The 9,090-nt window shown below is 41.3% G+C and overlaps 2 non-coding genes across 2 annotated transcripts; one reads left to right on the forward strand and one right to left on the reverse strand.

Moving 5' to 3' along the window:
- Positions 1-5,898: 5,898 nt before the first annotated feature.
- trnar-acg lies at positions 5,899-5,971 on the reverse strand. Its single transcript has one exon. It is a non-coding gene; the product is annotated as a tRNA-Arg (tRNA).
- A 1,117-nt stretch (positions 5,972-7,088) lies between these two features.
- Positions 7,089-7,161, forward strand: trnar-acg. Its single transcript has one exon. It is a non-coding gene; the product is annotated as a tRNA-Arg (tRNA).
- The last annotated feature ends 1,929 nt before the right edge of the window (positions 7,162-9,090 follow it).

Genomic DNA, 9,090 nt, shown 5'->3' on the forward strand with positions numbered 1-9,090 from the left:
TACATTTGAGTAATTTAGCAGACGGTCTATCCAGAGTGACTTACATTAGTGCATTCATCTTAAGGTAGCTACTGTAGGTGAGACAACAACACATCACAATCATATCAATACATTTTGCTCAAACAAAGTATTTATCAGCAAAGTCAGTGCTAGTGGGAAAAACTATGATCCCTTATTGATGTCACCTGTAATGTCCACTTCAATCAGTGTAGATGAAGGGGAGGAGACAGGTTATAGAAGGATTTTTAAGCCTGGAGACAATTGAGACATGGATTGTGTATGTGTGCCATTCAGAGGGTGAAGTGTCTTTGAACAGGGTATGGTACAGTAGTAGGTGCCAGGTGCACCGGTTTTTGTGTCAAGAACTGCAACACTGCTGGGTTTTTCATGCTCAACAGTTTCCAATGTGTATCAAGAATGGTTCACCACCCAAATAACATCCAGTCAACTTGACACAATAATGGGAAGCATTGGAGTCAACATGGGCCAGCATCACTATGGAACCCTTCAACACCTTGTAGAGTCAATTCCCTGACAAATTGAGGATGTTCTGATGGCAAAAGTGGGTGTAACTCAATATTAGGAAGATGTTCCTAAAGTTTTGTACATTCTGTGTATAACTAGGCATAAAGTTCTGAGAGACAGAAAACACATTTTTAATGAAGACTTCAATAACCCCTTGCCCCGGGTATTTTGGGTGGTTCTGGGTTCAGACTGCAGGCTCTGGGGTGTGAACTGATGTTGATGGAGAGACAGTGGGACAGCAAGTTGTAGACACAAAGCACCAGATTCTGCTGATAGAGAACCAAAGGCTGGTCCAAACCCTACTCTGTCTACGGGAGACTCCGGAGCTGTATTTGAACAGACCTTTATCAGTCAAGCACAGAAAGGTGTTTCAGATCCCTCCCATGTAATTTAGTCTGAGTATCACTAGCTCCCCTCAGGCAGACACAAGGGCACCTATACTCAACTGGCGGGCTGCGAACGAGATCGGACCAAGAACGGGGTCAATACAAACCGGGCTTCCTTGTATCATAAAAACACACATAAAACATGGAATAATGCCTAGAATTGCGGGAAAATAGCTTTAAAACAGCAAATAAAAATGTTTGCCACATGCAAAATGTGTAGAATTGCGGAAAATTAGCTTTAAAACAGCAACCTTTTCTCTCCACCAACAAGAGGGGTGTGAACAGTTTTGGGTCGCATGGGTTGCGAGGTGGGGTTTTGTTACTACACCAATAAATGACATTATCCATCAGGACCTTTGCCACCTAGGACATTTGTGTGACCGGAGCTTCTCAAATAGTACTTCAGTACCCCTGCTATATGGTACCCACATGTAAGCTGAACAGGTGTAAGCACTGCTTCATTCCCATATCCATCTAATACCTAAACAGCAATAAGTATGGCTGAGCTGTGTTAGTATGCTGCTGACAGAATAAGGGAATATTCAAAGTATTATGTATGTGGCTATATGAGAAGTGTATGATGATAAGTTTAACATGCAATGTATGTATTATGTTGAGTGTGTAATGTACAGTGTCTAAGACAATTTTCCCCTTGAGACATTAGTTCACAATATCCTCCTATCCTAAACCCTTATCCTAACCTGAACCGAATTTAAACCTAATTTGCAGGTCAGCAGTGTCCATATAGCCTTATGGTTAGTGCTATATGGGATCCTTGTGACAGCCATACCCTAAACCCTAACTTTAACCCCTACCCTTGCCCTAACCATATCCCTTAATAACCAACCCTAACCATTTAAATGTCAACTTCAAAGGGGTAAGGACATCCCAAGGATCCCAGATAGCAATGATCATAGCCTTTTCCCTCTGACACCGCTCATCATTACAGTGCCGAAGTGTCTGGCTGTTGAACTCTCTCACCTTCCTGACCTTGGCCACCTAACCTCTGATTTGTTGCCATGTAGCCCGGCAACTGTGATTCTGAGTGCCAGACCTATTTAGCCAATCAGCTGCAGACAGTTACCTGGTTTTGACCAGTTCAGGCTGAATCTAATGTTAGTCTCCTAGTGATGGGCAATCCGGCTCACTGAGCCATCTCATTCAGCTCAGCACTCCAAAAAGAGCCGGCTCTTTTGGCTCCCAAACGACTCTTTAAAAAATATATGCTTTGTATTTTTTCAAGTCAAACAGTTTGCGATAGTTTGACTATGATTGGTGTTAAAACAATTCTAATTAAATTATTAAATGAAATCATACTCTACCTTAACCACAATGTATTTAAAAATGCATTGGTTTGTTATGAAAAATAATGCTATTAAACATTTGCATTTAAAGTATAACTTCTCAATGTATATAAACAAAGTGCATATAAATCTAACCATTCAAAACTAATACAATCTGAACAGCATAATATAATATTGCACCATATCAAAGAAAAATAAATAACAATTTGCAAAACTGCAGCATTCCACCAATTGAAATAAATGTAAAAATGAAGGATGCTATTACACATGTGCATTTAAAGTGTAACTTTTTTAATGTAAAATCAGCAAAAAATGAAACAGTAAAACTACTCATAACTAGACCATGCTATGCAAATTTGGTAAAGTATATTTATGCAACAGATTATACTATCTAAACTCAGCAAAAAAAGAAACGTCCTCTCACTGTCAACTGTGTTTATTTTCAGCAAACTTAACATGTGTAAATATTTGTATGAACATAACAAGACTCAACAACTGAGACATAAACTGAACAAGTTCCATAGACATGTCACCAACAGAAATGGAATAGTGTGTCCCTGAACAAAGGGGGGGTCAAAATCAAAAGTAACAGTCAGTATTTGGTGTGGCCACCAGCTGCATTAAGTACTGCAGTGCATCTCCTCCTCGTGGACTGCACCAGATTTGCCAGTTCTTGCTGTAAGATTTTACCCCGCTCTTCCACCAAGGCATCTGCAAGTTCCCGGACATTTCTGTCTCGGCCCTCCCTCACGCATCTTTGGTTCACTGGTTGACACTGCGTGTCTGATTGACAGGAACAACAGGTGAGGCTGTTAGTCTGGGCAGACAGTCAGAACGAATGTGTGTGCGCTTGAGCGTTTAGGCCTATACTATTATTTTATTTTTTGTTCTTTGAATTAGTTCATTATATTCATTAAAATATTTTTGAGATTATTCAAATCTTCATTTTTTAAATATTTTTATAAATAGATTCGGCTCTTCTGATATGCAAGCTGGCTCCCAACGTTCACCTCTTCGAGCCGAATCGTTCGTGAACGATCCATCACTACAGTCTCTTTCAACTGCACAGAGAGAGTGGATGCTCCTGTATCTCTGCGCTGCTCCTTTCACCTCTAGACTTCCACATTAAATTATTACCACCTCCTGACACCTTTCATCTGGACTCCTTTAGTGTGTGTGCTTCACTGCCCAAAGTAAGTAGACTTAGTGGAGCCAGAGGGTCTTTGTGTATTAGTTTATGCACCTGTTGTATTCTATGTTATTACCTGCTTACTAACTATTCAACTGTTATCCAACAGGTATTTGGTGTAATTTAAACTCAGCAAAAAATGAAACGTCCCTTTTTCAAGACACTGTTTTTCAAAGATATTTCGTAAAAATCGAAATAACTTCACAGCTCTTCATTGTAAAGGGTTTAAACACTGTTTCCCACGCTTGTTCAATGGACCATAAACAATTAATGAACATGCACCTGTGGAACGGTCGTTAAGACACTAACAGCTTACAGACGGTAGGCAATTAAGGTCACAGTTATGAAAACTTAGGACACTAAAGAGGCCTTTCTACTGACTCTGAAAAACACCAAAAGAAAGATGCCCAGGGTATCATGACACAAGGCGAAACCCAGATGCAGACACAGGAGGCAGATGGTTGGAGTCTTACAATATTTATTAATCCAATAGGGTAAGGCAAGAGAATGGTTGTGGACAGGCAAAAGGGTCAAAACCAGTTCAGAGTCCAAAAGGTACCGAAGGGCAGGCGGAATCAAGGTCAGGGCAGGTAGGATGATCAGGCAGGCGAGAAAGTAGTCCAGAGTCAGGCAGTGGTCAAAACCGGGAAGACTATCAAAAAGAGAATAGCAAAAGGAGTATGGGAAAAACACGCTGGTTGACTTGACTAACATACAAGACCAACTGGCACAGAGAGACAGGAAACACAAGGATAAATACACTGGGGAAAATAAGTGACACCTGGAGGGGGTGGAGACAATAACAGGAACAGGTGAAACAGATCAGGGCGTGACACAGGGTCCCACCTCATCTGTGTGAACGTGCCTTAGGCATGCTACAAGGAGGCATGAGGACTGCAGATGTGGCCAGGGCAATAAATTGCAATGTCCGTACTGTGAGACACCTAAGACAGTGCTACAGGGAGACAGGATGGACAGCTGATTGTCCTCGCAGTGGCAGACCACGTGTAACAACAACTGCACAGGTTCGGTACATCCGAACATCACACCTGCGGGACAGGTACAGGATGGCAACAACAACTGCCCGAGTTACACCAGGAATGCACAATCACTCCATCAGTGCTCAGACTGTCCTCAATAGGCTGAGAGAGAATGGACTGAGGGCTTGTAGGCCTGGTGTAAGGCATGTCCTCACCAGACATCACCGGCAACAACGTTGCCTATGGGCACAAACCCACCGTCGCTGAAAAGTTATCTTCACTGACGAGTCGCGGTTTTGTCTCACCAGGGGTGATGGTTGGATTTGCGTTTATCATCGAAGGAATGTGCATTACACCGATGCCTGTACTCTGGAGCAGGAGTTTGTGTATATACAGGACGTACCACCCCAACCTACCGTCAACGAATCATCTCATTGCGGAGCTTTATGGAGCCCTCAGCATTGTTACAAAATTTGGGAAGCTGTGTGGTACAAGACAGAGCTCGATTTGCAACCTGGTTTCAGAGCATTTCGTATTATTCTGTACCTAAATCCGAAGACGCCCCATTTAATATGATAGGCTACATTTCGTATGGTATGTATTAACTTGTGGATGTCCAATACTCAATTCGTACAATATGTTTCGAATTTGCAAAATATATGATATGTTACAAATTCTGGCAAGGTGGCTAATGTTAGCTAGCTGGCAAACATTAGCTAAGCTAGGGGTTAGGGTTCATGATAGAGTTAAATTTAGGAGTTAGGTTAAAGGGAGTTAGGTTAAAGGGTTAAGGTTAGGATTAGCTAACATGCTAAGTAGTTGCAAAGTAGCTAAACAATTGTAATTAGTTGAAAAGTTGCTAATTAGCTACAGTTGTCATTATGATATTTGAATGTATACATTTTGATTACGTGACCAAACACCCTCCTTTCGTTTTTTGCCTGGGCCTCTGCAGAAGTCAGGGCATTCATACTTCTTGTGCTTCATGGAGCAGAGCTGTTGCGTTTGTGTTTATAAAGGACCTGCAGTCCCACCTCCCGTTAACCAATCATATAAATACAGAGCTTATATGGAGCCCTCCACATTGTTACAACGTTTGGGAGGCGCAAAGTATGCTATTACGGAACTCAATTTGGCCTCCGCATGCCTACGTTATTGCGTTACTCCGTCACACCATCCATATGGCGCTTCCACATGTTCAAATCAAGCATAAATAGGCTCTTAACGTTAACGTTACTGTCTGTGTTGCCAACCAGGCACCCCCATAATACATCACCCGTCTTCAACTGAAATATTGACAATGTTTTTCAGCCCGGTTACCGATTTGAGGTCGGCAACTGTGTTATGAATAGCCTGCGTGATGATAACAAAGATCTAACTTAGCTAATGTTATTTAGCTTCACATATTCCTCTCTGGTGATAACAATGGCTATTTTCAACAGAACCTTTGTATTTGGATGCATTGACATCCCATCATGTGAGAATCTCGTTTTGTGAAGCAAAAAGAAAAAGAACGAGCTTGCCAGGAGTCGAACCTAGAATCTTCTGATCCGTAGTCAGACGCGTTATCCATTGCGCCACAAGCCCGCTTACATACCATACGCCCGCCATTGCTTTCTTATCATTGGTTTATCCCTGGTAACTTCTTGTAGTGGTATTGGCTTGTGCGTATTTTCTTCGGAGGCGGACAGTTATATGATTGGTCCTCACCCTGCTGTTAATATTCGGGGACATCAAAGATTTTCTAAATCTTTAAAATCAACTAAATCTTTAAATGTTTTTCTGAGATAGCTACACGTCGAGCATTTTGTCCAGGATACCTATTGTTGACACTGTATGTATTCGTTCTAACATATATATAGTTATATTCTTGTGTATTGTATTTTATTACTCTTGTGTTACTATTTTATTTTCAAACTGCATTGTTGAGGGCATTTCACAGTAAAGTTTACACCAGTTGTATTCGTCGAATGTGACAAATACAATTTGATTTGCATGTATTCCCCCCCCCCCCCCCCCCTAAATATAATATACATATAACTAAATGCCCCATGAGCTTACCTGTCATTACTCCAATGTTGGTCTTACACTGTAAATGTAAGTACATATACACTGTGTAGCTTCAAAACATGGTTACAACTATAATTTTGATATCAAGGATGGCCATCTTCTGTCTATGAATTTGAGAGTGTTGTTACATTTCTCCTGCCCCACCCCTCAGCTTTTTACCAAAACAGTGGTTGTTGCAACTGTGGCCGGCAGCCATTTTAGGCCTAGGTTTCTAAACTCAGCAGAAAAATAAAGTCCTCTCACTGTCAACTGCGTTTATTTTCATCAAACTTAACATGTGTAAATATTTGTATGAACATAACAAGATTCAACAACTGTGACATAAACTGAACAAGTTCCTCAGACATGTGACTAACAGAAATTGAATAATGTGTCCCTGAACAAAGGGGGGGTCAAAATAAAAAGTAACAGTCAGTAACTGTTGTATCAGTATCTCTCATACTGCTCCACGCAGTATGAGTGCCCTGCCTTCTGCACAGACCGCATCTCAGTAAACGCTGTATGTCTATTGCTGACGCTAGATTGACCAAGCTGCTAGCTTTATGCTAACCAATCACATTCAGTGTCACTACAAATAATTTACCAGGAATTGCCCAATAAAAAACTTGCTATCTTGGCAATTTAAAGCAGGAGAGGGCTTGTGGCGCAATGGATAACGCGTCTGACTACGGATCAGAAGATTCTAGGTTCGACTCCTGGCAAGCTCGTTCATTTTGTTTTTGCGCCACCCATCCAAATCACAAAACGAGATTCTCACATGACAAGGCTCTGCCGAAACAATGCATTGTTATCAGTAATAGAGGCATATGTGAAGCAAAGTAGCGTAAGCTAGCTAAAGTAAGCTTTATTCCACTATCATCACGCAGGCTATTCATAACACAGTTTGCCAACCACAAATCGGGGCCGGGCTGCTGTACTGAGTGAGATAAAACGTTCAGAACATTGTCTATATTTCAGTAGGAGGAGGTGATTTGTTATGGGGGTGCCCGGTTATCATCACAGACAGTAGTGTTAAGAGCCAATTAATGCTTGATCTGAAAATTTGGTCGGAGGCGCCATATGAATGGTGTGATGCTATTTCCGGAATCTCAGTAGGCACGCAGAGGCCAAATTGAGCTCTTTGCTTTGTGTCTCCCAAATTTTGTAACAATGTGGAGGTTTCCATATAGCTCTGCATTTTCAACCTAAAGTCTGTGAGTTCAAATCTAATAACTCACAATGTTAACTAATTAGCAACTTTTCAACTAATTACTACTTTTTAGCTACTTTGAAACTAACGTTACTTGGCATGTTAGCTAACTCTTCCTTTTTATCTAACCCTAACCCCTAGCCTAGCTAACGTTAGTCACCTAGCTAGAATGTGTAACATACCATATGTTTTGCAAATTCGAAACAGATTGTACAGTTTCACTACCAATAATTTACCTTGAATTGACCAATTACAAAATAGCAATTTTGGTGTCTTTTTGCAGCTGCAAAAACGTGTCTGACTACGGATCAGAAGATTCTAGGTTCGAATTCTGGCAAGTGGAACCGCTTGCTTCCGTCCCTCTCGCCCCTACCTCGGCTTGAACATCAACAACAGTCACGTGACCCACGAAGTTTCGTTTACCCATCGCTCCACAAAAGCCGCGGCTCTTGCAGAGCAAGGGGAACAACTACTTCAGGTCTCAGAGCGAGTGACGTCACCCGATTGAAACGCTATTAGCGCGCACCACCGCTAACTAGCTAGCCATTTCACATCGGTTACACAAGCTCAAAAGTTTTTTGCCCCTTACATTGAGGCATATCTTATCCAGGATCGTTAGATCAGTATTAGAAATCATTGTGTACCATATTTGCCCTCTGTAGCAGCCGAACTCATTTATAGACTACACTATTGTTCAAAAGTTTGGGGTCACTTAGAAATGTCCTTGTTTTTGAAAGAAAAGCCATTTTTTTGTCCATTAAAATAACATCAAATTGATCAGAAATACAGTGTAGACATTGTTAATGTTGTAAATGACTATTGCAGCTTATTTTTAATGGAATATCAACATAGGCATACAGAGGCCCATTATCAGCAACCATCACTTCTGTGTTCCAATGGCACGTTGTGTTAGCTAATCCAAGTTTATCATTTTAAAAGGCGAATTGATCATTAGAAAACCCTTTTGCAATTGTTAGCACAGCTGAAAACTATTGTTCTGATTAAAGAAGCAATAAAACGGACCTTTAAACTAGTTGAGTATCTGGAGCATCAGCATTTGTGTGGTCGATTACAGGATCAAAATGGCCAGAAACAAAGACCTTTCTTCTGAAACTCGTCAGTCTATTCTAGTTCTGAGAAATGAAGGCTATTCCATGTGAGAAATTGCCAAGAAACTGAAGATCTCGTTCAACGCTGTGTACTACTACCTTCACAGAACAGCGCAAACTGGCTCTAACCAGAATAGAAAGAGGAGTGGGAGGCCCCGGTGCACAACTGAGCAAGAGGACAAGTGCATTAGAGTGTGTAGTTTGAAAAACAGACACCTCACAAGTCCTCAACTGGCAGCTTCATTAAATTGTACCCGCAAAACACCAGTCTCAACGTCAACCGTAAAGAGACGACTCCGGGATGCTGGCCTTCTAGGCAGAGTTGCAAAGAAAAAGCC

This window comes from Oncorhynchus mykiss, chromosome 6, assembly GCF_013265735.2.
Source record: "Oncorhynchus mykiss isolate Arlee chromosome 6, USDA_OmykA_1.1, whole genome shotgun sequence".
Lineage (NCBI taxonomy): Eukaryota > Metazoa > Chordata > Actinopteri > Salmoniformes > Salmonidae > Oncorhynchus > Oncorhynchus mykiss.